A 27,996-nucleotide genomic window follows, 5' to 3' on the forward strand; every position below is an offset into this window, starting at 1 on the left:
AACACTTCACAGCTCACAGAAGGAGAACTGAAAAGCAGTGAAATCAAACCAAAGGTTCAGACAGGGAGGGAATATTTCCCTGGAGTTTGAGTAACTGGAAAGAGATGGTGTCCGGGAATAGACAGGATTTTGTTTTACAAGGCATTTGAAATTTTTAAAAACTGTTATATTCAGATAGTTTCATTTCTTTTCTTTTAGTTTTATTTATTGTGGAATAAATAGCTACAATATTTTAAAACCAACTTCACAAATGTTAAATAAAATCCATCAAACCATCCCTCACTGAAAACTGATGTGGAGGTGCAATCTCCTGGAGAATCCCTGCCCACTTCTTCCTACCCGGGCTCCAAGGCTATATACATACCTGGGAGATAGCAGCAGGAGGCCATTCGGCCTTTCAATCCTGCTCCACCATTCAAGGGAAAACAGCTAACCATGCAGCTCAATCTCCTGTTCCTGCAGTGTTCCAATCCCCTTTCATGACTTTACCTTGAAGAACTATATCTAAGTCCTCCTTTGGCTTCACCAGCTTTTGTTTCAGTGGCGTTGAGGTGTTACTGTGTGGGTATAGGCAGGGGTATTGTGATGGTGCTGCCTTCTGGAGGATGCACTCAGCGTCCCTCATCATCCTGCAGTAACATCAACTGGGTTTTAGCAACTAGAGATAGAAACCGTTTCCAGGATATGGGCATGACTTGCTCAGCCAGCAATTATTCCCCTAATCTAGTTACCCTTCAGAAGATGGTAGTGAGCTGCTGTCTCGTACCATTCACAGTCCATTTGGCGCAGATAGACCGACAATGCTGGGAGGGAGAGTGTTGCAGGATTTTGGCCGAGTGATTCTCTATCTTTGGTTCTTCAAATGTTGTTTAACTTAATCACAATCTGCACATAATTTTGAGATTTCAGTCTGCAAATCTTCACCATCTAGCACCCTGTATAAAGGAATATGTACAGATTAGAAATTCAGAGCAGACAATTCTAGTTTCTCTGGAATATCTTTTTCCCCCTTTCTTCCCTCAAAGCTGTTACCCTCCAGCCCATTTACTCTCTCCCTCCATTCTGACTCTACTACCCTCTAAGGTACATCCTCCCCATTCTCATGGAGTTGTTGATAAACAGATCCATGCCACCCCTTCCAGCCCCTGGTTAGACGCTGCACCCTTTCTGGGTTCACTTGCTTTCCCTTCAGTTGCTGCAAGTCAATAATGTAACAGCAGAATGAAACGAAAGGAAACAGACAGGGAGGTGGCAGATCCTGGATAGTAGAGGAACCTTCAGTCTGGGAGAATGGGTCAGATCCTTCTGTTTCTCATTGGTTGATTCCAGTGTTATGACAAGTTGGGAATGTAACTTGGTCCCATGTGGGTGTGCTGACACGTTGACCCTCCAACAGATCAATACTACAAGCAAATACGTTCCTCCTCCAGCCAATCACAGTGTGAAATCCTTTCCACTAGTTACCCCAAAGCACATGCTCCAAAACTTATCCACATTCTGTACTTGTGCACTGCCAGGTTTCCCCACAGATGTGTGGTCCCTGCCTCGGAATTTGGGAGTTGCAGTCCTCATGCAGCCACTGGATCCCTGTCTCTGGAACGTGAATGAAAAGTGTGGGGTGGAAGATGTTGTGTATTGGATCCCCATTCAGACACACGGGACCTGTGGGCTGTCACTGGGATTTACTGAGACATCCGCTTAGACAACCTGATTTCTGATGTAAGGAACATAGATTCAGCCAATTGGGGGTTAGCGAGGTTAATAAGGGGCAGCAGGTTTTAAGCAGAGGTGGTTCAGTGGCTAGCACTGATGTCTCACAGCATCAGAGACCTTCGGCGACTGTGGGGAGCTTACACATTCTCCCCATGTTTGCATGGTTTTGTGCAGTTCTCCAGTTTCCTCACACAGTCCAAAGATGTGCAGGTTAGGTGGATTGCCCATGCTAAATTGCTGACAGTGTCCATGCATATGCCGGTCAGACAATTAGCCATGGGAAATGCAATGTTACAGGGAATGAGTGGGTCTGAAAGGGATGCACATCATAGGGTTGGTGTGGACTCGATGGATGAATACCCTGTTTCTGCACTATAGGGACTCTATTCTATTCTCATGGGGAGGAATGTACTTATCTCGATGTGTTGTGAATCTGTGGAATTCCCTACTCAAAATGCGGTAGATGCCAGGACAATGAGCCAATGTAATGAAGAGATACAGATGTTGAATTTGCAATGGGTTGAAGGGTGAGAAAGAGCTGGCAGGAAAATCCAGCTGAGACCGATGTGAGCTCAATCATCACCGTATTAAATGGTGGGGCTGGTTCTCCTGTGCCCAGTGCGTCTCTTCTTACGGTAATAACTGGAAAGCTGAATCCAAAACTCACCACCTTCACCAAAGGAGATTTTTGGAAAATGACATAGTCAGGTGGATTAGCATTCCAAGCTGAGATAGTGAGGAAATGTGTAGGAGATAATGATTTTGCAATTTTAAACTGAGGGGAGAGAGTGATTTATGGTTTTAGATTGTGTCGTACCTTCGCAGCGTCCAGTGTACGCTGTTGTGAATATCTATCCTGTACTTTATTACAAAGCCAAGGTCACTGACAATGAAAACCAAAACACCCAGGTAACATCGTCTCACCTCGTAATCTGATAAAAGACTTGTGATAAGTCTGGTTGAACTTAGAACACAGATGGAAAACTGGAAGATTAGATCCACTCCCAAGATCCAGTGCTTTTTAAACAAAAGGAGACTACAATAGGATGAGGCAGGAGTTGGCTAATGTAGACTGGAAACAAAGACTTTACGGTGGGAAAGTTGACAGACTGCGGGAATATCAAAGCAATTTTTTGATGTGCTCAGCAAAAGTATATATCAGTGAAAAGGAAGGACTTTAGGAAAAGGAATAATCTGCCATGGATGGCTCAGGAAATAAGAGAGTCTATCAAACTGAAATAGAATGCATACAAATTGCCAAAGACCAAGGAGATTAAAAAAACTTTAAAGATCATCAGAAAGCGAGATGGGATTGGGGGAGAAAAGTGGTGAGTAGCTATCCCCAGGGCCAGAATAGCAGTTTACACTGCTAGAGGGGAACCTATTGTGTGGGGAACATATGGCGTCTAATTGTTGAAGCACTGAACTGTTACCATAGAGATAATCCTGATCAAGTTAAAAATCACAGCACACTCCAAAAGCTTGTACTTCCAAATAAACCTGTTGCACTATAACCTGGTGATGTGTGGTTTTTAAACTTTGTCCACCCCACCACCGTCTCCGCCACATCAGAATCGTGATAGAAAGCCCCACTGAAACTGAAGTGCCTGTCAGATACTTGAGGGAGCCACAGGGGCGTGGGGGAGGGGTGTGTGGTTTAACCACAAAGTGCTGAACTGAACTAGACTTTCTAACTGACCGTTGCCATGGAGATAATACTGAGAGACAGTCTCTATTCAAAGTCCCAAACCACAAAGGTATAAGAATGGGAGCGGCACATTGGACAGGCGGGGAGTTACCTGATGCTGCCTGGAGGTGTTTTGCATGTACACTATCCAGGGAACTGCCATGTCTCATCAATAAAGACTCAAAGAAGACCTCTCAGAGTTCTGTGCCTAGTTATACCTATCCAGCAGGGTTCAGGAATATGAGGACACAGCAGTCAGTCTTCACAGTGGAGGATACGAAGACCATGCCAGTAATTGATAAGGAGACTGAGGAAGGTGAGGACCTAGATAACCATTATCATGAAAGAGTTAGAGCTGGGCAAGGTATTGGAGCTAAAGGTAGACAAGTCTCATTGCCCTGTTGGAATACATCCCAGGATACCAACAGAGTTAGTGGGAGAAATAGCAAATGCACTTAGAGTTATAGAATCTGACAGCAGAGACAGGACCTTTGGCCCAAACAGGCCCACACTGACCAGAATGTCCATCCATGATAACCCCATTTCCCTGCACTTGGCCCATCTGCTTCTGACCCTTTCCTATCCATGTATTTGTCCAAATGTCTTTTACCTGTTGGGAGTGTTCCTGCCTGAACCACTTCCACTGGCAGCTAATTTCATATACATACCACCCTCTGTGTAAAACAGTTGCCCCCCCCAGCTTCCCTTTTATTCTTTCTCCTCTCACCTGAAACTGATCCAATCAAGCCGTCCAATCCTTGAGTTCCTGGGAAAAAAGACTGAGTGCATTCACCTTATCCAGGCCTCTCATGGTGTTATACACTTCGAGAAAAGAACCCCCTCTGTTTCCTCTGCTCTAAACATAAAATCCTCACTTGTCCAACCTCTCCCTATAACTCAGATCCCTGAGCCCTGGCAACATCCTTGTAAATTGTTCTGCACTTTTTACAGTTTAATAACTGAAACCTACATTACATTCATCATATTTCCAGTATTTGCCCACAGCGCTGGAACCGACGTGACAAGTCAATGGATTAGAATCCATGATCGAGAATGAACTCCTTTATAACAATCCGGTTTTCATAGTGTTTCCCGTGGTGCAGGTATCCTTGTGTCTTTCTGGTTGCATTATTAATTAAAGACTTGTCCTTCTACAAAGCAAAGTTGTGGCTTAATTGTTCCTGGGAAATGTGCCATGATTTTCTAGACTTTCAAAAGCAAATGGAATCTCTCTCCCCAGTCACCATGCTGACATGGACTTGGCTGTGTCTCAGTACTTTTGCAGTCACACTGACATTTGGGATATTCGCCCACGGACAGAATACACACCTTTCCTTCCAGATGAAAAGGCCAATGATATTCAGATCGGCACGGATCAAGTAACTATCACATCTGAACATGAAGTTCAATTTGAATTTCTCATCCGCAAATCCACCCTTTCAGTACCTTACAACAGAGCACACAAGTTACCACTGTTAATACAGGATGGAAATTCATAAGACAATTGTAGTATTAAACTGTAGCTTCCTTGTTCCTCCAAAGCTTTAAGCCTCAGTCTCACAATTTCTCTCTTCTGTGAACTGAAATCCAAACCCACCCCCACACTCCTTTCCTCCACACCCAGTTCTCTCACACATTCTCTTCGAATTCAGTTTCCTAGCTCCTGATGAGAACTATCCTGCATACACTGCTTCCTGCAACTCTGGCCAAGACCCATCTTCCTAAAATGAGCCAAATTAGAATTCTAATTGCAGGCCCATCCTTGTCCCTTTCCATAACAACTCTGAATCTTCACAAAAGAGTTCTGATCATTTTCTGCAAAACGCTGCACCACTGATAGTCTGATCACATGTCAGGGTAGTAAGAAAGGTGCCATTTTCCTGGGTCCTGCTCCCAGAGGGATGAAGCTGCTAATGATGGATTAATTCCTCACACCCACAGCCTCCTTCCCAGACACTGACCTAGGCTGCACATACTCCCAACGGTTGCCAGCACTGTGTCCGTGCACTGGTCTCCCCTCCTACAGCACATGCTCCCGATCATACAGGAGTCCGGGTGATTGACAGCAGCTGCTGCCCAATATATCAGAATCCCTACAGTATGGAAACAGGCCCTTCGGCCAGACAAGTCCATACTGACCCTGCAAACAGTAACTTACACAGACCCATGCCCACTAACTAATGTAACTAATACTATGGGCAATTTAGAATGGCCAATTCACCTGCCCTGCACATCTTTGGATTGTGGGAGGAAACCCGCTCAGACACGGGGAGCACACGCAAACTCCACCAGACATTCGCTCGTGGACGGAATCTAACCCGGGTACATGATGCTGTGAGGCAGCAGTGCTAACCACTGAGCCGTCGCTATCGAGTGGAGGGGGCGTGGCTGGAGGACTGGGTCAATGGGAGTGTGAACAGTGAATGAATGTGGAGGACACTGGGGGATGGACAGGTCAGTGAGGGACAGGAGCAGTGCAGCAGCAGGAGGGGATCCTGGACAAACTGAGCAATGGGAGAGTCTGACAGGAGAGAAACTACAGGAAGGTTCTGTTTGGAGGCTCAGGCAGGGACAGCTGGGAGACAGCATGGCCTGGTGGCTTGGGCAGGTTTACTAATCAGCCTCTTCAAAGATGCTTTTACACAACTCTGAGCCTGATCCTCCTCGTCCAGAGGTAAGGACACTTACACTATTTCCTGGTGGGCAAGGGATACAGGGACTGCCTTTCAAAAGGAACTCACCTGTGTTGGTGACATTAACAGGACTCAATACAGACTCACTGACAAAATGCTGGTGTACTTGAACTTCATCCAGAATATTAACACCTATAACTGGGCAACGCAGACCCCAATGTACAGAGTTAAATCCTGGATACTAATAACAGCTTTGTGTATGGGAAATCATATCTCATGAATTTGACTCAGTTTTTTTGAAGAAGTAACAAAAAGGATTGCTGAGGTCAGAGCATGGACATGATCTACATAGACTTCAGTAACGTGTTTGACAAGGTTCCTCATGGGAGACTGGTCAGCAAGGTTAGATCGCATGGAGTACAGAACTGGCCCGAAAGTAAAAGGCAGAGGGTGCTTTTCAGGCTGAAGGCCTGTGACCAGTGGAGTGTCACAAGGATCGGTGCTGGATCCACTACTTTTCGCCATTTGTATCCATGATTTGGATGTGAACATAAGAGGTATTGTTAGTAAGTTTGCAGATGACACCAAAATGGGAGGTGTAGCAGACAGTGAAAAAGATTACCTCAGAGTACAAGGGGATCTGAATCAGATGGGTGAATGGGCTGAGGAGTTCAGTTCAGAAAAATGCAAGCTGCTGCATTTTGGAAAAGCAAACTTTAGCAGGACTAATACAGTTTATAGTAAGTTCTAGGGGAGTGCTGTTAAACAAAGAGTCCTTGGAGTGCAGGTTCATAGTTCCTTGACAGTAGAGTAGCAAGTAGATAGAATAGTGAAGGCAGCAGTTGGTCTGCTTGCCTTTATTGGTCAGAGCATGGAGTGTAGCGGTTGGGAGGTCATATTGTGGCTGTACAGGACATTGATTCGGCAACTTTTGTAATATTCCATGCAATTCTGGTCTCCTTCCTATCAGATGGATGTTCTCAAACTTGAAAGGGGTCAGAAAAGAATTACAAGGATGTTGCCAGGGTTGGACAGGCTGTTTTCACTAGAGCGTCAGAGGCTGAACGGTGACCTGAAAGAGATTTTTAAAATCAGGCCGAGCATGGATAGGGGAAATAGACAAGATATTTTCCCTGCAGAGAGGGGAGTACAGAACTAGGGGGCTGAGAGGGGAGGGTAGGCAGAGAGGGGGTGGGCGGAGGGTAGGAGAGGGTGGATGGATCGAGAGGGTTGGGACAGAAATGGGTGGGGACAGAGGGGGGGATAGAGAGGGGAGGCACAGAAATGGATGGGGACAGAAAGCGGGATTAGAGAGGAGGAGAACAGACAGGGGGATCAGAGGGGGCGACCGACCGACGATTGGGGGGGCGACCAACAAAGAGGGGGAACAGACTGGGGGGGGGGGGGCAACCGATGGAGGGGGGAAAGAGACGGGTGTGCGACCGACAGGGGGCGACTGACAGAGGGGGGACAGACCGAGGGGGCAAAAGATGGGGGGACAGACCGACAGATTGTGGGACAGACCAACGGGGGAGGGACGACCAACGAGGTGGGAGAGCCGACAAAGGACTGACCGACAGAGGGCGGTACCAGACAGAGTGGGGGGAGACGGGGGGAACAGAGAGGGGGAAGATGGAGAGTTATTTTATAGATCTACAACTCAACCCTGTTCGTGTTTTCTCCTTCTCACTTTAATTTCCTCTGAAGGGCTCAGAACAACTGCATAGTTCCTGGAAAGTGGAGTTTCAGGGAGATCAGGTGCTGAATGTGGCATTTGGGACACTGACCTTTCATGGAATGTGCTGGTCAATACATGGACTCTGGTTTGTTTCCACTGTCTGTGTGGTATTTGCACATTCTCCCCGTGTGTCTGCGTGGGCTTCCTCTGGGTGCTCTTAATTTCCTCCCACAATTCCAAAGACATGCAGTTTAGATGGATTAGCTTTGGGTAATGGTAGGTTACAGAGTTAAGATGGAATACTGTTCCGATGGTTGGTATGGTCTCATGGGCAGAAAGGCCTGCTTCCACACTGTGGGGATTCTGTCACTGAGTATAGGGGTTAGGAGGTCACGTTGTGGCTGAGTAGGGCATTGGTGAGGCCAGTTTTAGAATACTGCATTCAATTGTGGTCTCCCTGATTTCAGAAAGATGTTATCAGAATAGGACTAAACCTCTTAATGACAAGTTCTTGGGAAGTGTTGACAGACAAACAGACCATGCAGTGTGGGTGGATAGTTCCTTGAAAGTGTGGTTGAAGGTAGACAGGTCGGTGAAGGTGGTGTGCTGTATGCTAGCTGTTATTGGGCAGTGCATTGAGGATAGGAGTTGGGAGATCATGTTTCGGTTGTACAGTTTATTGGCTCAGCCACTTTTGGAATCCCCAGACTGCTTTCAATTCCAGTCTCCCTGTTACAGGAAAGATGTTGGGAAACTTGCAAGAGTTCAGAAAAGTTTTACCTTGTGGTGCCAGTATTGGAACATTTGAACCATAGGGAGAGGCTGAATAGGCTGAGGCTATTTCCCTGCAGTACTGGACATTTTAGGTGGCTCTATCGAACTTTGTAAAATTATGAAGAGCAATGATAGGGTGACTAGTCATGGTTTCTTTTTCCCAGGGTAGGGGAGACCAAACAAATGTGAATCTTTTTTCCAATGTGGAAATGACAAATTCTAGAGGAGAGTTGGCAATTTTAAAGGATGTGAAAACCGAAACAACTGAAGATGTTGTAAACCAGGAAGAGAAACAGAAGTTTCTGGAAAAGCTTAGCAGGTCTAACAGCAGGTGCGAAAATAAATTAGAGTTAACGTATCTGAGGAAGGGTGACCAGACCAGAAACTTTAACTGATTTTCCTTCACAGATGCTGCATGACCTGCTGAGCATTTCCAACATCTGTGCAAGTTTAAAGGAAGTTGTTTGGAGTATATACCTGAGAGTAACTTTATAAAGTGCGAGTCAGACCACATCTGGAGGAATGACAGAAGTTTTGGTCCCTTTATTTAAGGAAATACGTCATTTCATCAGAGGCATTTCACAGAAAATTGACTGGGATGATCCCTGGTTTGCAGGGATTATTTTTTAAGAAAAGACTGAAGACGTTGGGACTCTACTCACTGGATTTGGGAAGAATGAGAGGGGATCTCATTGCAACAAGGATACTTAAGGAGTTTGACAGGGTAAATACTGAGTGGATGTTTCCCATCATGAGGGAGTCTGGAACCAGATCCTGAGTCAGTCACGGAATCATGGGTTCTGTTTTGGATTCATCAAGTTTAAGGCAACACCGACATGAATCAGGGGTTTCATTAGCAATGGAGCTGGAATGAGGTGGAGATCAGCAACATTTTAAGAGATTGGAATTCCTGGTGTTTGTGATTGTGTAGATGTCTGATCAGAAGGTCACCTTGGGGTCAGATATGAGAGCAATATTGTGAAGAGTGCGGTTCTGCCTCAGACAGTTCCCAGGGAGAGGGAGGGGCTCAGCAGTAAGGGAAAGTAATTTGTAATAGCAACTGAAGGCAATGGGTTTAATCGTTGCAACGGTCCGTTGCAGGAAATTGCAGCCAATCGCGTAGTGGGAGCATGATGAGCAGTTTGAGAACTGAGTAATGGAGAGGGATGATGGGGAGGGAGAGCTGGGCATTGTCAGTGTACATGTAAAACCTAACACGGTGCTTTTGGACGATGTCACCTCCTGGGAGTATGTAGGTGAGAAACAGGACGGACCAAGGCGAGATCCTTGAGGGACACCAAATATAAGGAATTCAGAAAGGAAAGGGAGAGTCGGGATGGAGCAGGTTTTCCAACAACGGTGGGGTCAAATATTAGTTTGTAGCAGAATGGGAGAGAAGGACATAACCAGAAAAGACAGACAGGTAGAACAAGGAACAATATGTGATTTGGTGAGGGGGAGTGATGAGGAGGAGGAGCAGCAGCCCAACTCCAAAAGCACTATTTCTACATTAGTGACATCACCCAACCCCACCCTAGTCTCAGCTCATTGACCAAAATACTCATCCATCCCTGTGTTATCTCCAGACTTCATTATCCAAACACTCCTGGCCAGCCTCCCACATTCAACTTACATGTAATCTCAAGAGTACCTAAAACCCTCCTGCCCAAGTGCTCACTTGTACCAAAACTTGTTGATCCATCAAAAGGCTCCTATTAACAAGCAACAATTTAAAATTCTCACCCTTGATGTAATTCCTGGCTGTGAACATCCCTGTCTCCCTGCACCACACAACCTGTGAGACCCCGACAACTCATTTTCTTTCAGACCCCCAACGATGAGTTTATTCATTGCTTCACCTGTCTGGCTGTTTCTACTTGTTGCCAAGGCAACACGGTCTGGAATTCCCACCCTAACGCCCTCAGACCTGCTTTCCTCCTTTAAGGTATTCCTGAAAACCTGCTTATTTGGCAATTCTTTTGATCACCTGACCTAATATCCCCATCTGTGGCCTTATGTCAGAGGTTCTCAATAGTATTTCTGTGGATTTATAAACATGATAAAAAAACAAATTGTTGTTGATTTGCACATACATTGTCAACTCTTCAATGTTACTGAGTGAATAATCTATAACAGCTCTTACCCAACCACATTATGGGAGCACCTTCACCACACGAATTGCAGCTGTACAAGGAAGTCAAACATCACCTTCTCCACAGGTAATGGGGCTTTGGCATTGATCAATGGTATCTGTGGAGGGAGAAACACACAGTTGATATTTCAGGGAGTGCAAAATGCATTATAGGGAGGGAAAATGGTGCAGAATTTGGATTTTGAAATTTGTGTTTTACAATGTGCACTAAGTTCTGTAAAACCTCTCATCCCATACCATGAAAATTTCCTCCTCTTCCTGGTCAATGTGTCTTTCCTTTCCCCTGCCCTTCACCTTCACACATTGCCAACGCCTTGGCCACAACAACACTGTGCTGTCAGTGAAGTTTATCACGTGGTTGAGTATAGTCCCGCCCCTCATTCACTCCGATTGGTTGAAGGACCAACTAGCACCTCTAGCCCCCGTTCCCCCACTCTTATTGGTCCTGCGCTGACATCAATAATCCGAGGCCCATTGTGGGCTGGAGCATGCTCAGTGCTTCCTGCTTTTGCTGCTGTTCATTTGGTATGAGAGAGGGAGGGCTCATCCCTGTTTCTCCTGATGTCAGACAATAACAACAACTACCTGCATTGTATGGAGCCTTTCACACTGACAAATCTCCTAAAATGCTTCACGAATGATGAAAACGTTGATTAAAGAGAACAATTTTTAGATACATCTTTAAGGCAGACAGAGGGGGTTAGGAAGGATATTCCAAAGGTTTGTGTCCTCGGCAGCTCCAATCGTGGAGTGATATAGGTGGGCAACAGCTTACAATGGAGACAGTTAGTGGCTAACCATAGGTTAACAACCTCATGTCGTAGCCTCCTACCCCACACACCAGTTCTTGTTCTCACAGCCTGCCATTACACATTACCTATGGTTAGCCACTAACAGTCTCCATTAACAACTAGTCACCCTCCCCCAGCCAGATCGTTATCCTTTATCCAACTGTTCCTCTCACTCTATCCCCACCTATCCTTTACTCCTTTTATCCTCCCCCCACACAATCTTCTGCACATAAACTGACTTTTTTTCTGAGTAACATCTGTTCTGTGGAAGGGACACCGGATCTTAAACTTTAACTCTGATTGCTCCTCACAGATACTGCCAGACCTGCTGAGCTTTTCCAGAACCTCCTGGTTGTTGATTCTGATTTACAGCATCTGCAGTTCTTTAATTTACCGGGAGTTTGTAATTCAGTTCCAACAGCCTCTGTCCCAGTCTCTGCTGTCTCTCCCAACCCCAAACAGTGACACTGCACCTGCACAGCTCATGGACTGGTGTTGTCTTGCTGGCCACACCCCTCATTCAATCCCATTGGCTGCAGGACCACACAGACTCTCCTCCCATTGGTCTAGAGCTGCCGTCAATCAGCCGGGCCCCATTGTGATGAGGGTGGAGGGCTAATCCCTCTCTCTGCCCTGGGATGAGCTTCATCATTCACAGTGAATGGGGCAGTATCACAGAGCACAGGGGCTGGGGGCTATTCAGCCCATTGGGGCTGTACTCTCTCCCTCTGGAGATGCTGCAAGTCTGTCCCAGGTCCCCTCCCATGTGCCCACAGCCCCCAAATCTTTCCTTATAAAGTAAAATTCCAAGTCTGTTTCAGAATACCTGCTGAATCTGTGTCGTTCAGACTGTTCCAGATGCTCAGAACTTACTGAGTAAAATAGTGTTCACATTTTCACCTTGTATTATTTGCCAATTACTTGAAAGTAGTTACTAAAGATTGTGAAAGTGTTAACAATTCCTCTCTCTCTCTCTGCAAATTCAAGACCTTGGAACCAAATCTGGCACCAGATCGAAATCACTGCTTCACCTTCTCAGCTCCAAGGATAATTATCGGTGCTTCAGCTAGCTCTCCACAAAAGAGAGGAATGCATCTTAATTTATTAAGATCAAAGAAACAGACCTTCGGTCCAATTCGTCCGTGCCAACGAGGAATCCTAAACTAATGGATTCCCATTTACCAGCTATTGGCCTGCATCCATCAAAACCCTTCCCTTTCATGTACCCAATTGGAAGCCTTTTAAATGTTGTGATTTTATCAGCCTCCACTACTTCATCTGGTAGCCCCTCCCATACACACACCACACTCAGGTTGAAAAAGTTGCCATTTAGATCCCTTTTAAATGTTTGCCCTCTCAACTTAAACCCGGGTGCTCTAGTTTTGGACCCAACTAACCTGAGGAAATAGGACTCCGGCTGCTCACCTTATTCACACCCCTCGGGATTTTATAAATCTCCATGAAGTCACCTCTCAGTCTTTGACTCTCCAGAGAAAATAGCCCCAGCCTATTCAGCCTCTCCCTGTAGCCCAAATCCTCCAATCCTGGCAACGTTTTTGTAAATCTTGTCCAAACCATTTCAAGTTTCACAACATTCTTCCCAGAACAGGGAAATTCAAACTGAAAACAGAATTCCAGAAGTGGCTTAATCAATGTCCTGTCCAGCCACAGTATGACGTCCCAGCTTCTGTATTCAATGCATTGACCAATAACGGAGAGCATTAATGGAGTCCCATTTGCCAGCGGTTCACCCTTATCCCTCTAAATCCTTCCACTTCATGTCCCCAATCAGATGCCTTTTAAATGCTGCAATTGTACTAACCTCCACCCCTTCCTCTGAGAGTTCATTCCATACTTGCAATGCCCTCAACATGAACAAGATGCCCCTTAGATCCCTTTTAAATCTTTTCCCTCTCACCTTAAGCCTGTACCCTCTAGTTCTGGACCCACCGAACTTGGGAGAAAGTCCCTGACTGCTCACCTTATCCATGCCCTTCATGATTATAGAAGATCACCTCTCAGCCTCCAACTCTCCACGGAAAATAGTCCCAGCCTATTCAGCCTTTCCCAATAGCTCAAACCGTCCAATCCTGGCAAAGTCCTTGTAAATATTTTCTGAACCCTTTCAAGTTTCTCAACATTATTCCAAGAACAGGGAGATTGGAACTGAAAACAGAATTCCAGAAGAGCTGTAATCAGTGCCCTGTACATCCACAATATGACGTTACAACAGCTGCATTCAATGCATTGACCAATAACAGGGTGCGTACCAAATGCTGCATTCACTACCCCTGCCTACCTGTGACTCTACTTTCAAGGAAATATAAACCTGCACTCCAAGGTGTCTTTGTTCAGCAACGTTCCCCAGGACTTTACCATTAAGTGTATAAGTCCTGCCCTGATTTGCCTCTCCAAAATACAACAGCTCACATTTATCTAAATTGAACTCCATCTGCCATTCCTTGCTCTAATGGTCCCCTGCAAACTCATTTACAATACCAAATCGTTAAAATGAATGACGAAACAAATCCAGAAATAAACATCCATTTCTCTGAGTTTCAATGTGCTCTGTGTAAATCTTTCCCAATGACTCTGTACAAGAGAAAGGCTGCACATGCGACTGGCTGCACCTTGCACCCTCCAAAGCTGGTGGCTCCACACGTGTCCAGTGAAATTTTGCCCCAAATAAAGATGGCGGCGCGCACCCATGCCTGCAGCCACACTGAGGCAATTCCCCGTTTACTGAAAACACGAGACTGGGACGTTCAAATTTGTCTTTTCTGATGTGCACATTTTGTTTGTAAAACCTCTCCGCTCATACAGAATCTCTCTCACCTCCTGCGGTTCCACAGACAGCCTTGATGATTTTTGCGGGTACCTATTCTCTGCCTGGTTACTCGTTTGTCCTTATGTATTTGTACAATCACTTTGGATTCTCCTTAAACCTATTTCCTAAAGCTATCTCATGTCCCCTTTTTGCCCTCATGGTTTACCTCGAGTGTACTCCTACTGCCCCTATACTCCTCTAGGGAGTCAAACAAACCCAGCTGTCTGTACCTGCCATATGTCTCCTTCATTTTCTTGACCAGGCCCTCAATTTCTTTCGATAGGCAGCATTCTCTACACCTACCAGCCTTGGCCTTAACAGGAACATATTGTCTGTGTACTGTTGTTGTCGCAGGCCTATGGAAGCAATGGCAGATGAGGATACAGAAGCAATCATTCTCAGTAAAGAGGTAATGTTGGGAAAGATAACAGCCTAAAGATAGATGGGTCTCCTGGCCCTGATGGAATGCATCCCAGGGACTAAAGGAGATGGCGGGGGTGGTGGTTTGGGGGAGGGGTGTGGTGAATAACAAATAGACTCGTGATAATTCACTAAAATTTGTTGGATTCTGGGACAGGTTTGACAGACTGGAAGCTGGAAATGCGGTGCCACTATTTTTCAAAAAGGACTCATTAGCTTAACTTCTGTAGTGGAGAAAATGCTTGAATCTCTCAAGGAAGTCGTGGTGAGATATCTGGGTAGAAATTGTCTCATTTAGCAAACACAGCATGGATTCATGAAAGGCAGTCAAGTTTAAGTATTTACTGCAATTATTTGAGGATACGACGAGTGCGTTGGACAAGGGGGACTCGGTGGATGTGGTGTATCTGGATTTCCAGAAGGTATTCGATAAGTTGCCACACAAAAGGCTGCTGAATAAGGTAAAGATGCACAGCATTATGGGTAATGTATTATCATTGATACAGGATCGGTTAACCAACAAAAAGTAAAGAATGGGGATAAATGGGTGTTTGGATTTGTGTTGGCACTACAACTGTTTGCAATTTACACAAATGTTTTGGAGTTGAGGACCAAGTGTACGGTGTCAGAGTTCACATTTGATACGAAGATGAGGTAAAGCAATGTCTGCAGAGGCCACTGTCAGTCTGCACAGGGAGACAGATAGGTTAAGTGAGCGGGTAAGGGTCTGGCAGATGAAGTTCAATGTTGGGATATGTGAGGTCATCCATTTTGGTCGGACTAACAGCAAACTGGATGATGAAATGGTGAAAACCTGCAGCATGCTGCTGTACAGAGGGAGCTGGGTGTCCTTGTGCATGAATCACAGGAAGTTGGTTTGCAGGTGCAGCAGGTAATTATGGCAGTGAAGGGAATATTGTCCTTCATTGCTAGAGGGATGGTTATGCTGCAGTTGTACAGGGTGCTGGTGAGGCCACACCTGGAGTACTGTGTACAGGTTTGGTCCCCTTACATTTGCACTGGAGGGAGTACAGAGGGATGTACTGGCACTGGAGGGAGTACAGAGGAGGTTCACTAGTTTGAATTGGGAGTTGAGAGGGTTGGCGTATGTGGAGAGATTGAGAAAACTGGTTCTCTTGTCATTGTAATTTAGAAGAATGGGAGTTTGGATAGGAAACAATAAAATTATGAAGGGAGTAGATAAGATAGACGTAGGGAGGCTATTTCCACTGGGGGCAGGTCAAACAACAGAGCATTACCTCAAAATAAGGGGGATCAGAATTAGGACTGAGCTCAGGAGGAGCTTCTTCAGCTAAAGGTTTGTGAATCTGTGGAATTCCCTGCTGAGTGCAGCATTTGACGTTATCAACTTGCATGCCTTTAAGGCAAAATGTAGATTTGTGAACAGGAAAATAATTAAGGGTTATGGTAAGAGAGCAGGAATGTGGAGCTGAGGCCATGAGAAGATCAGCCCTGATCTTGTTGAATGGCAGAGCAGGCTTGAGGGGCCAGATGAAAGTTCTTGCCTTGTGCTATCAAAATTGGACTTTGTCCAATTCAGATCCTTAACGTTTAGATCTGGTATATTATTTTCTGTAACTATTTTAAAAACAGTAGAATTATCAGAGAATCCCAACAGTGTGGAAACAGGTCATTCAGCCTATCACATTGATACTGACCCTGAGAGCCTCTTAACCTCCCGCTGTAACATTGCATTTCCCAGGGCTACCCAACGTACACATCCCTGAACATTATGGGCAATTCAGCCTGGACAATCCACCCAACCTGCACATCTTTGGACTGTGGGAGGAAACCAGAGGAACCAGACGAAATCCATGCAGAAACCCCTAATAAGATGATCATCCCTTTCTTATTTCCCAGTTCCACCTAAATAACTTCACTGGCGTACTCCCAGGAATATCCTCCCTAAGAAAAAACATAATGCTATCTCGAATCAAAAATGCCACTCCCCCTCCTCTCTCTCATCCCCCTTTCTATTCTTCCTATAGCATCTATACCCTGGAACATTAAGCTGCCAGTCCTATCCATCCCTGAGTGATGCCTCTGTAATTGCTATAATATCCCAGTGCCATGTTCAAAACCATACCTTGAGCTCCTCTGCCTTCCCTGTCAGGCCTCTTGCATTGAAGTAAATGCAGTGCAACTGCTCAGTCCGACTTCATTCTGTGCCTTGCCCTTGCCTGCCTTGACTATTTGATTTCTGAACTGTACCAGCCTCAGACTTATCTCTTTCCTCACTACCTTCTTGGGTTTACACCCACTCCCTCACTGGTTTAATGCCTCCCGAGTATCACCAGCAAGTCTCCCTGCCTAGATATTAGACACCTTTCAATTCAGGTACAATCCATCCTTCGTATGCAGGTCAACTCTACTCCAGAGGAGATCACAGCGATCCACAAAATGTGAATCCTTTTCCCCTGCACCAGCTCCTTTGCCACTCATTGAGCACCTCCTCCTCCTCTGTAATATGGACATTTTCCAAGATGTCACCATTTATTTCCCCACATTCTATATCTCCCATGTACTTCTTCACAGTAAACACTGATGCAAAATACTTGTTTCCTATCTCGCCCATCGCCTGCAGCTCCACACAATGGCTGCCTTGCTGATCTTTGAGGGTCTCTATTTTCTCCCTAGTTAGCCTTTTGCTCCTCATGTATTTACAAAAGCCCTTTGGATTATCCTTAACCCTATTTTCCAAAGCTATCTCACCTCCCTTTTTTGCCTCCTGATTTCCCTCTTAATTATACTCCTACTGCCTTTATACTCAAAATTTTTTTGGATTGGAATAAATGCAAAATATAACATCCTGACAATACAAACGAGGGTAGTACTTACACTCAATAAAAGTCGGGCCTTGAGTAGTGATATGGGAACAAAGAGACCGAGGGGTTCACGTCTTTGAAGTTTGCGTCACATGTAGACAGGGTAGTTAAGAAGGTGCTTAGCACACTTACCTTCATTGTTCAGACCTTTGACTACAGGAGTTGGGACGTTATGTTGAGGATGTACAGGACGTTGGAAAGGCCTCTTCTGGAATACTCTGTCCAGTTCTGGTTGTGCTCTTATAGGAAGGTTATTATTAAATTGGAGCAGTTCAGGAGAGATTTACCTGCATGTTGCCATGAATGGAGGGATTGTGTTCTAAGGAGAGGCTGGATAGGCTGGGAATTTTTTCACTGGAGTGCAGGAGGTTGAGGGGTGACCTTATTAGAGGTTTATAAAATCAGAAAGAGTGTAGATACGGTGAATGGACGAGGGAGAGGGGGATTCAAATCTCGGGTGCATTCATTTTGAGAAGAAACGAGAAAGATTTGAGAAAAGACATCAGGGTTTTAAAAAAAAAATGATATGTGTGAAATGAACTTCCAGAGGAAGTGGTAGCTGTGAATACAATTACAATATTTAAAAGACATTCAGATAAGTACATAAATAGGAAATATTTGGATGGATGTGGACTAAGCGGAGGCAGGTACAATTAGTTCAGTTTGGAATTATGGTTGGCATAGACTGGTTGGACCACAGGGCCTGTTTCCTTGCTGTATAACATTATGACTCTAATCCTCACTAACTCTAAATTCCTCCATCCTCAACTCTCCCGGTCACTGCCACCTCATCCAGCCTCACAACTCTTCCTTATTTATATAATTCCTCTCCAGCCACAGAACGCTCCCTATCTCATGTCCTCCAGTTTCGCAAATCTCTGCGATATGTGCCTTTCTTTAGTTCCAGCCTTGAGGATGCCCTCATTCACTCTGATTGGTTGGAAGACAAACTGGTACGGCCTGGTCCTCCAGTACTGCCCTCTGCCCCCTATTGGCCTGCACTGACATCAATCATCAGGGCCCACTGTGAGGTGAGTGGTGGGATCCTCCCTCTCTCTGCCCTAGGATGAGCTACAACATTCACAGTCAATGGGGCAGTATCACAGAGCACAGGGTCTGGGGCTATTCAGCCCATTTGGGATGTACCCTCTCCCTATGGAGATGCTGCAAATCTGTCCCAATTCCCTTCCCATTTGCCCATAGCCCCCCAAATCTTCCCTTAAAAAGTAAAATTCCAAATCTGTTTATGAATAACTGCTGAGTCTGTGTCCAGCTGCCATTCAGACTGTTCCAGATGCTCAGAATTTACTGAATAAAATAATGTTCACATTATTTGCCAATTACCTGAAAATAGTTACTAAAATTGTGACATTGTTCACATTTCCACTCTCTCTGCAGATTAGATATCCTAGAAACAAATTTGCACCTGGTCAAAATCACTGCTTAACCTTCTCAGCTCAAAGGACAATTATCTGTGCTTCTGCTAGCTCTCCACAAAAGAGGAACACATCTTATTTTCATTTATTAGTGTCATAGAGATGTACAGCACAGAAACAGACCTTTGGTCCAATTTGTCCATGCCAAATAGGAATCCTCAACAAATGGAGCCCCATTTGCCAGCTATTGGTCCGTATCATTGGAAACTCTTCCTATTCATGTACCCAATCGGATGCCTTTCAAATGTTGTAATTGTATCAGCTTCCACTATTTCATCTGGCAGCTCATTCCACACATACACCACACACAGCTTGAAAACTTTGCCCCTTAGATCCGTTTTTAATCTTTGCCCTCTCAACTTAAGCCCATGTGATCTTATTTTGATCCCACCTAACTGGGGGGAAAGGACCCTGGCTGTTCACCTTATCCATGCCCCTTATAATTTTATAAATCTCTATGAAGTCACCTCTCAGTCTTTGACTCTCCAGGGAAATTAACCCTGGCCTATTCAGCCTCTCCCTGTAGTCCAAATCCTCCAACCCTAGCAAAGTCTTTGTAAATCTTGTCTGAACTCTTTCAAGATTCACAACATCCTTTCCAGAACAGGGAATTTCGAACTTAAAACAGAATTCCTGAAATGGCTTAATCATTGTCCTGTCCAACCTCAATTTGACGTCTCAGCTTCTGTACTCGATGCAGTGACCAATAAATATAAGCATACCAAACCCCACCTTCACTAGTCTGCCTACCCGCGACTCTACTTTCAAGGAACAATGAACCTGCACTCCATGGTGTCTATGTTCAGCAACATTCCCAAGGACTTTACCATTAAGTGTACAAGTCCTGCTCTGATTTGCCTTTCCAAAATCCAACAGCTTACATTTGTCTAAATTGAACCCAGTCTGCCATTCCTCGCTCCAATGGCCCATCTGGTCAAGATACTGTTGCATTCTGAACTTGTCCACTTCTTCATTGTCCACTACACTCCAATTTTGGTGTCTTCTGTAAACTCACTGACCATATCTCATATTCACATCCAAGTCATTTATTTAAGGACCCAATATCCATTCCTGCAGGACAATGCTGCTCACAGACCTCCAGTCCGCAAAGCAACCCTCCATCACCACCCTCTGCCTCCTCCCTTCAAGCCAGTTTTGTATCCAAATGGCTAGTTCTCCCGCCATTTCATGTTGTTATCTAACCTTGCTAACCAGTCTGCTTTGTGGAACATCGTTCATTGTCCACATAGACAACGTCCACAGTCTGCCTTCATCAATCATCTTTGTCACATCTTCAAAAAAACTCAATCAAGTTAGAGAGAGAGAATTTCCCACACACAAAGCCATGTTAACTATCCCTAATCAATCCTCGTCTTTCCAAATACATGTAAATCCTGTCCCTCAGAATCCCTTCCAACAACTTACCTACCACTGACGTTAGGCTGACTGTTCTCTTGTTCCCTAGTCTTTCATTACCACCTTTTTTAAATAATGGCCACCCATCTTCCAGCACCTCACCTGTCACAAACAATGATATAAATACCTCAGGGAGGGGCACTGCCATCACCTTCCTAGCTTTCCACAAATTTCTGGGATACACCTGATCAGGTCCCAGGGATTTATCAACCTTGCTACTGTTTAAGACATCCACTATTTCCTCCTCTGTAATCTAGGCACTTTTCAAGTTATCACTATTTATTTCTCCAAACTCCCTAGAATAGAATAGCATAGTATTTCTCCCACCTCCTGTTGTTCCATAGATGGCCTTGTTGATCTTTAAGGGGTTCTATTCTCCGTCTGGTTATTATTTTATCCTTAATGTATTTGTAGAATCTCTTTGGATTTCCCTTAAAAACTATTTCCTAGAGATATTTCAAGTCCCCTTTTTGCTCTCCTGATTACCCTCGAGTAAATTCCTGTAAAAACGTGATTCTGTCCTCCCAATTCCTCCGCCTCTGCCATATCTGCTCCCAGCAGAAGCAATTCCACTCCAGGACATCCCAGAAAGGTTTCCTCTTTCAAGGACCGGATTTCCCTCCCACTTGATCAACAATGCAATACAACGCATATCCTCCGCCTTCCCCCCACCCCTCCAACCACAATAAGAATATAATCCCCCGGTCCTCACCTGCCACCCACTAATCGCCATTAATCTCTGCTAAGTCCGCTACCTACAGTCAGACCCCACCACCAGGGATATATCTCCCTCCCCAGCCCTTTCGCAGAGACCATGGGATCTTTGGTGCTGATGTGCTGCCCTACGGATACCTCAGTCACTCACCCTGCCAAATGGCCTAGTGAGATTATCACTAGATGGATAATCCAGACACCCAGATAACGTTCTGGGGCCCAGGGTTTGGATCCCGTCACGGCAGAGAGTGGAATATGAATTCAATAAAAATTTGGAATTAAGAATCTATTAAAGACCATGAATCCATTGTTGATTACTGCGAAAAAAAACCTCATCAGATTCGCTAATATCCTTCAGGGAAGGAATCATCCATCCTTACCTGGTTTGGCCTACATGTGACTCCAGACCCACAGCAATGTGGTTGACTCTTTACTGCCCTTTGGGCCCAGCCAGTGACACCCTCATCCTGTGAATGAATAACAAAGAAGGTCAAGTCTTGTACACAACCATACTATTCTTACAGAGAAGTCATCTCTTAGTAAATTTGCTTCTCAACTCCCTGCTGACTATTGGGGAAGGGGGGCGGGGGGGGGGTCAATAGTACCATCCCAATAAGGAGATCATCCCTTTCTTATTTCTCAGTTCCACCTGTATAACTTGCCTCGATGTACTCCCAGGAATACCCTCTTGAAGCCCAGCTGTAATGTTATCCCTAATCAAAAATACCACTCCCCCTGCTCTGTTGCCCCCTTTCTATCTTTGCTATAGCATCTAAACACTGGAACATTAAGCTGCTGGTCCTCTCCATCATGAACTCATACCTCTGTAATTGCTATAATATCCCAGTGCGATGTTCAAAACCATACCCTGAGCTCCTCTGCCCAACCTATCGGGCCTCCTGCATTGAAATAAATGCAGTGTAACTGCTCATTCTGTGCCACGCCCTTGTCTGCCTTGACTGTTTGACGTCTGAACTGTACCAGCATCAGGCTTAGCTCTTCCTCACTCTCTCTCTGGGTTTACCCACATTCCTTCACTGGTTTAATGCCTCCTGAATAGCACGAGCAACTGTTCCCTTCCAGTGCCAGTGCAATCCATCCTTCTGATGGAGGTCAATTCTACCCCACAAGAGACTCCAATGATCCAACAATGTGAACTCTTCTATTCCGATGTCATTGGTACCAATAAACAACAGCCTCCCCTCAAAATGGTTATTCTCCCCTTTAAGAATATTCTGCTCCCTCTCTGAGACATCCTTATACAAAAATTACACATTCGAATAATAAACCTTATACTCATCACATCATTATAAAAGGATTACATAACACATTGAAAGTTTGGGGAGACCTTTTGAGAGAATGCGATGATTCAAAGGAGAATTTTTAAGCAGCAAATGGGATTGATCTGGAACACAATGCGAATATCCAGGTCTTGATATACTGAGTAATTCAATCAGAGTTTAGCAGAATATTTACTGAGATTACCATCTGAATGTCCACCTGTAATATCCTGTAATACAAGTTTATAAAATCTGTCACTCTGAGTTCAAGTTAGAAACCCACACCATCCCCTCCTTGTGGCCCAGGATTACTGTACATATTACCCTCGAGGACATCAGCAGTCAACTCAGGGGGAAATCTGTGGGTTTCTGGGAAATTGCAACTTGAGATCTCATGTGACTGAACACAGCAGTTCTTTGACACATTGGAGAAAATGATCCAAGCGTCAGTGAGATATGGGGAACAAGAATTACTTTCTTTTCTTTCATTCCGTGCTGCCGCTCTGCCTCATCAATAAGACATGGGTGTGAAAGGCTAATGCCTAACGATGGGCAAGTTGTCTCCATCCTGACCAATGGGTAGGAAGATCCTCTCAATAACTCCAAAGCGTATCCCTATAAAGATAGCAACTCTGTCTGCTTCCCACTGCCCAGTGCTCCCAGTAAATGTTTGGAAGAATGGGAAGGGGGGGGATATCTCCTAGAAAAGGCATAACTGTAAAGGTCTAAGAGGATTATGAAAAGAGAGAGATGCATAGGAGAAGGGGGCAACAAGTTGCCAGACGGGGTGTAACTTGGGAAAATGGGAAGTTGCTCATTTTGGAGGAGATAATAAAAGAACAAAGTACTATTTAAATGGTGGAAACTGTAGAAAGCTGCACCACAAAGGGACCAGGGGTAATTGTTCAGGAAACACAGAAAGCTACCACACAGTTACAACAGGGAATCAGGAAGGGGAATGGAATGTTTTGTTTCAAAGGTTCTCAGTACTAGAGTTTGGAATATATACCTGAGAGTACCGTGTGGAAGTGCTGGTGAGACCACCATATCTGCAGTAATGAGAGCAGTTTTGGTCCCTTTAGATAAGGAAATGTGTCACTTTATTGGAGGCATTTCAGGGACGATTCAATGAGATGATCCCTGGTTTGGAGGGATTATCTTTTAAATAAAGACTGAAAAGGTTGGGACTCTACTCACTGGATTTTGGAGAAAGAGAGGTGATCTCATTGAGACAGATGGGATTCTTCAGGGGTTTGACAGGATAAATACTGAGAGGATGTGTCTGAGGGTAAATACTGAGAGGGGAGTCTGAAACCAGATTCTGAGTCACGGAATCAAGGGTTCTGTTTTGGATTCAAGTTTAAGGCGACACAGACGCGGGGTTTCAGTAGCAATGGAGCTGGGGTGAGGTGGAGAAAAGCAACGTTAAAGAGATTGGAATTCCTGCTGTTGTGATTGTGTGGAAGTCTGATCAGAAGGTCACCTTGGGGTCAGATATAACAGCAATATTGTGAAGAGTGTCGTTCTGCCTCAGAGAGTTCCCAGTGGGAGGGAGGGGGCTCAGCAGAAAGGTAAAGGTAAGGCAATGGGTTTAACCGTGACAATGTTTCATTGGAGGAAATTGCAGCTAATCGAGTAGTGGGAATGTGATAAGCAGTTTGATAACTGAGTAACAGTGGAGTAATGGAGAGGGATGATGGGGAGGGAGAGCTGGGCATCGTCAGTGTACATGTCAAACCTTACAGTGTTTTTGGATGATATCACCTCCTGGCACTATGTACGTGAGATACAGGAGAGACCAAGGATAGATCGTTGAGGGACACAAAATGCAACGAATTCAGAAAGGAAATGGAGAGTGGAGATTTTCCAACAACGGTGAGGTCAAATATTAGTTTTTCACAGAATGGGAGAGAAGGACATAACCAGAAAAGACCAACAGACAGAACAAGGAACAATATCTATGAATTGGCGAGAGCGAGTGATGAGGCGGCAGTGGAGGAAAGAGAGTTGGAAAGTGAGTTTAGTGAGATTAGAGTAAAGGGTCAAGGTGAACTCTGATAAGGCTTTACAAGAGACTGGAGAAAGATGTAGGTTTAGGATAAAAACCAGGAACACCACGTGAGGCAGTTTGGCTCAGTGGGCTAGTGGGAGGGAGAGAAGCAGCAGATCGGATTATCTCAGTCTCAGTGACAGAGAAACTCCATGTGCTCTTCACTCATTGTTAGAGGGGAGGATGGAGGAGACAGGATGATGGACAGTGTTTTACAAAGAAACAAAACCTGGGTAAGTGATATTTAAAATGAGTGAACAAACCTGATGTATTTAGCTTTTATCCAGAATATTAAAAAAAACGACTCAAGTCCTGGTTCGAATCCCATCTTGGCAGATGGTGGAATCTGAATTCAAGAAAAAAATCAACGTATTAGGAATCTCCTGATCTCCATGAAACCATTGTCAATGGCGAACAAAATCCTGCCAACCTGACAGTGGCCCAGCCAGCTACTCACTGTACTAATCACTCCAAAGTCTCAACATAGGAATGAAACTGGATGGACCAGTTGGCAACTAACAAGGCACCAGAAATTACAACCACAGAATCAGCCCTCTCGATGGTGCAACGTCCTCCTCACAAACATATGGTTTTTGGTGCCAAAATGTGGAGAGCTGTCTCACAAACCAATCAAGGAAGAGCCTGACATACTCATACTCACAGAATCATCCCTTACAAACAATGACCAGACACCACCATCACCATCCCTAGATATCGAGAGAGTGGTGCTGGCAAAGCACAACAGTCAGACAGCATCCAAGGAGCAGGAGAATCGACGTTTCGAGCCTAAGCCCTTCATCAGCCTGACCTGCTGTGCTTTTCCAGCACCAGACTCTTGACTCTGATCTCCAGCATCTGCAGTCTTCACTTTCTCCTGAAATCTCTGGATATGTCCTGTCCCACCAGCAGGACAGACCAGGCAGAGGTGGTGGCACAGTAGCGTACAGACAGGGAGGATTTGCCCTGGGAGTATACAGCATTGGCTCCGGAGACCAGGAAGTCTCATGGCTCCTGCTGATGACCACGTACCGTCCTCCCTTGGCTGATGGATCAGTTCTCCTTCATGTTGAACACCATTTGGAGGAAGCACTGAGGAAGTAAAATGGTGTCAAACGTACTCTGGGTACAGGATTTCGATGTCCACAATCGAGACTAGTTCTGCAACAGAATTACTGACAGAGCTGGTCAGGTCCTAAAGGATATAGCTGCTCAACTAAATCTGCAGCAGGTGGTGAGGGAACCAACAAGAGTGTAAAACATATTTGATCTCATTGTTATGAATTGAGCAGCGGCAGATACATCTGGCCATGACAGTATCAGTAAGAGCGACCATCATACATTCCTTTCGGAGACAAAGTCTTGCCTCAAAGTTGAGAAAAACCTCCATCGTGTTGAGTGGCATTATCACAGTTTTAAATGGGACAGACTTCGAAGAGATGTAGGATCTCAAACTGGGTATCTCTGAGGCACTGTGGGACATCAACAGCAGCAGAACTGTACTCCAGCGCAATCTGTAAGCTCATGGTTTTGTAAATCCTGCTTTCACCCATCACAATGGACAGGAAAGGAGGGCATGCCATGAGCAGCACCAGGCAGACCTAAAAATGAAGTGCCAACCTGGTGAAGCTATCAAACAGAACTACCTGCATATCAAACAGCACCAGCAGCAAGCAACAGAGCTAAGTGATCCAACATCCAATGGAACAGATCAGAGCTCTGCAGTTCTGCCACACCCAGTTGTGAACGATGATGAACAATTAAACAACTCACTGGGGGAAGCATCACAGAAATCCCCACCCTTACTAATGGAGGAGCCTCACACATCCATGCACCAGATAAGATGACAGCATTTGCAGCAATCTGCAGCCAGAAGTGCAAAGTGGGATGATCCATCTCAGCCTTCTCCAGTGGTTTCTAACATCACAGATGTGAGTTTTAAGCCAGTTCGATTCAGTTTGAATAACATCAAGGAATGGTTAAGTAGTGCAAAGGCTACGGGCTCTGCCAACATTCTGGCAATAATACTGATGGCTTGTGCTCCAGAACTTGCCACCCACCAAGTCACGTACCGCTCCAGCACTGGCATCTACCGAGAATGTAGAACATTGCCCTGGGATGTTCAACACAAAAATACAGGGCAATCCAACCGAGGTTTCCCTCTATCAGTCCACACTCGACCAGCAGTAAAGTGATGGAAGATGTCATCAACAGGGCTACCAAGCAGCAGCTGCTCAGCAACAGCCAGCTCAGCAACACTCATTTTAGGCTCCACCAGGGCCACTCAGCTCCCGATTGTGGTACCGCCCTGATTCACAATCTGGCAACCAGCTGAATCCCAGAGGTGAGGTGAGTGTGATAACTCAGTCCCACGCCAAGACCACTATTTCTTTCTGATTCCACTCTTGTCTCAGCTCATACTTTCATTTTCCAAACACACTCAGGGCCAGCTTCCCTCCAACCTCCCTGTAATCTCAAGAAAGTCTAAATCTCTGCTTATTAATTCATCAAAAGGCTCCTAATTGTAATCAACAGCATACAGCCATAGGCATGTACAGCAAGGAAACAGACCTTTCGGTCCAACCCGTCCATGCCGACCAGATACCCCAACCCAATCCGATCTAGTCTCACCTGCCAGCACCTGGCCCATTTCCCTCAATTTAAAATTCTCACACTTGATTTAATTCCTGGCTGTGATAATCCCTAGCTCCCTGCACCACACACACTTTGAGACCTCGACAACCCTTTTTCTTCGAGACTCCCAACCATTTGTTAATGCATTACTTCACCTGTGTGGCTGTTTCTGCAGTTGCTGAAGCAGCATGGTCTTAAATTCGCAGCCAAAACCTCACAGGTCTGCTTTCCACCTTTAAGATAGCCCTCAAAACCTGCTTTTTGGCAATGCTTTTGGTCACCTGACCTAATATCTCCATCTCTGGCCATATGTTTAAAGTTGTCAATAGTATTTTTGTGAAATTATAAGCATGATAATAAAAATACAAACTGTTGTTGATTTGGACATTATTTTCAAATCATCACTGTTGCTGAATGAATAACCTATAATGCCACTTACCCAACCACATTGTAGGAGCACTTTCACCACACAAACTGCAGCTGTACAAGAAAGTCAAACATCACCCTCTCCACAAGCAACAGGGCTTTGGCATTAATCACTGGTATCTGTGGAAGGAGAAACATAGTTGATGTTTCAGGGAGTGCAAAATTGATTACAGGGAATGAAAATGGTGCAGAATTTGATAGTCAGAAATGGAAGGTAAATACACTTGCTTGTTGGAAAAAAGAATTGTTGACTGTCAAAAATATTCAAGAAAAAAGTAATCTGATAATAGAGCAGCACATGGTCAGGGGCTGGGCTGCAGTGAAAAACTCATTTACAAAGGGTCTATAAAAGTATTAATACAGTACTAAACAGACCAGAAATACACCCATGGTTCGAGACTGAGGAAGCGAGATATTGACAAAGTGGTGATGAGGGAGCCCAGAGGTGAATCAGAGCAGTATGGGCTGCTATGATCCCAAAGACGCTATACTCGAGAAAGGCTGCACATGCGCCTGGCTGCA

At 45.0% G+C, this 27,996-nt stretch overlaps 1 long non-coding RNA gene across 1 annotated transcript; it reads right to left on the reverse strand.

Annotated features, from left to right (window-relative positions):
* Positions 1-27,927, reverse strand: LOC148147079 (uncharacterized). The gene is made up of 5 exons (XR_015760242.1): positions 27,488-27,927; positions 24,681-24,763; positions 21,468-21,554; positions 10,629-10,735; positions 1-935 (listed from the first exon to the last, which is right to left on the reverse strand). It is a non-coding gene; the product is annotated as an uncharacterized LOC148147079 (long non-coding RNA).
* Between the last annotated feature and the right edge of the window lie 69 nt (positions 27,928-27,996).

The sequence above is a fragment of the Chiloscyllium plagiosum genome, unplaced genomic scaffold (genome assembly GCF_037043375.1).
Source record: "Chiloscyllium plagiosum isolate Xiang-an unplaced genomic scaffold, Cpla_swu_hap1 HiC_scaffold_18, whole genome shotgun sequence".
Lineage (NCBI taxonomy): Eukaryota > Metazoa > Chordata > Chondrichthyes > Orectolobiformes > Hemiscylliidae > Chiloscyllium > Chiloscyllium plagiosum.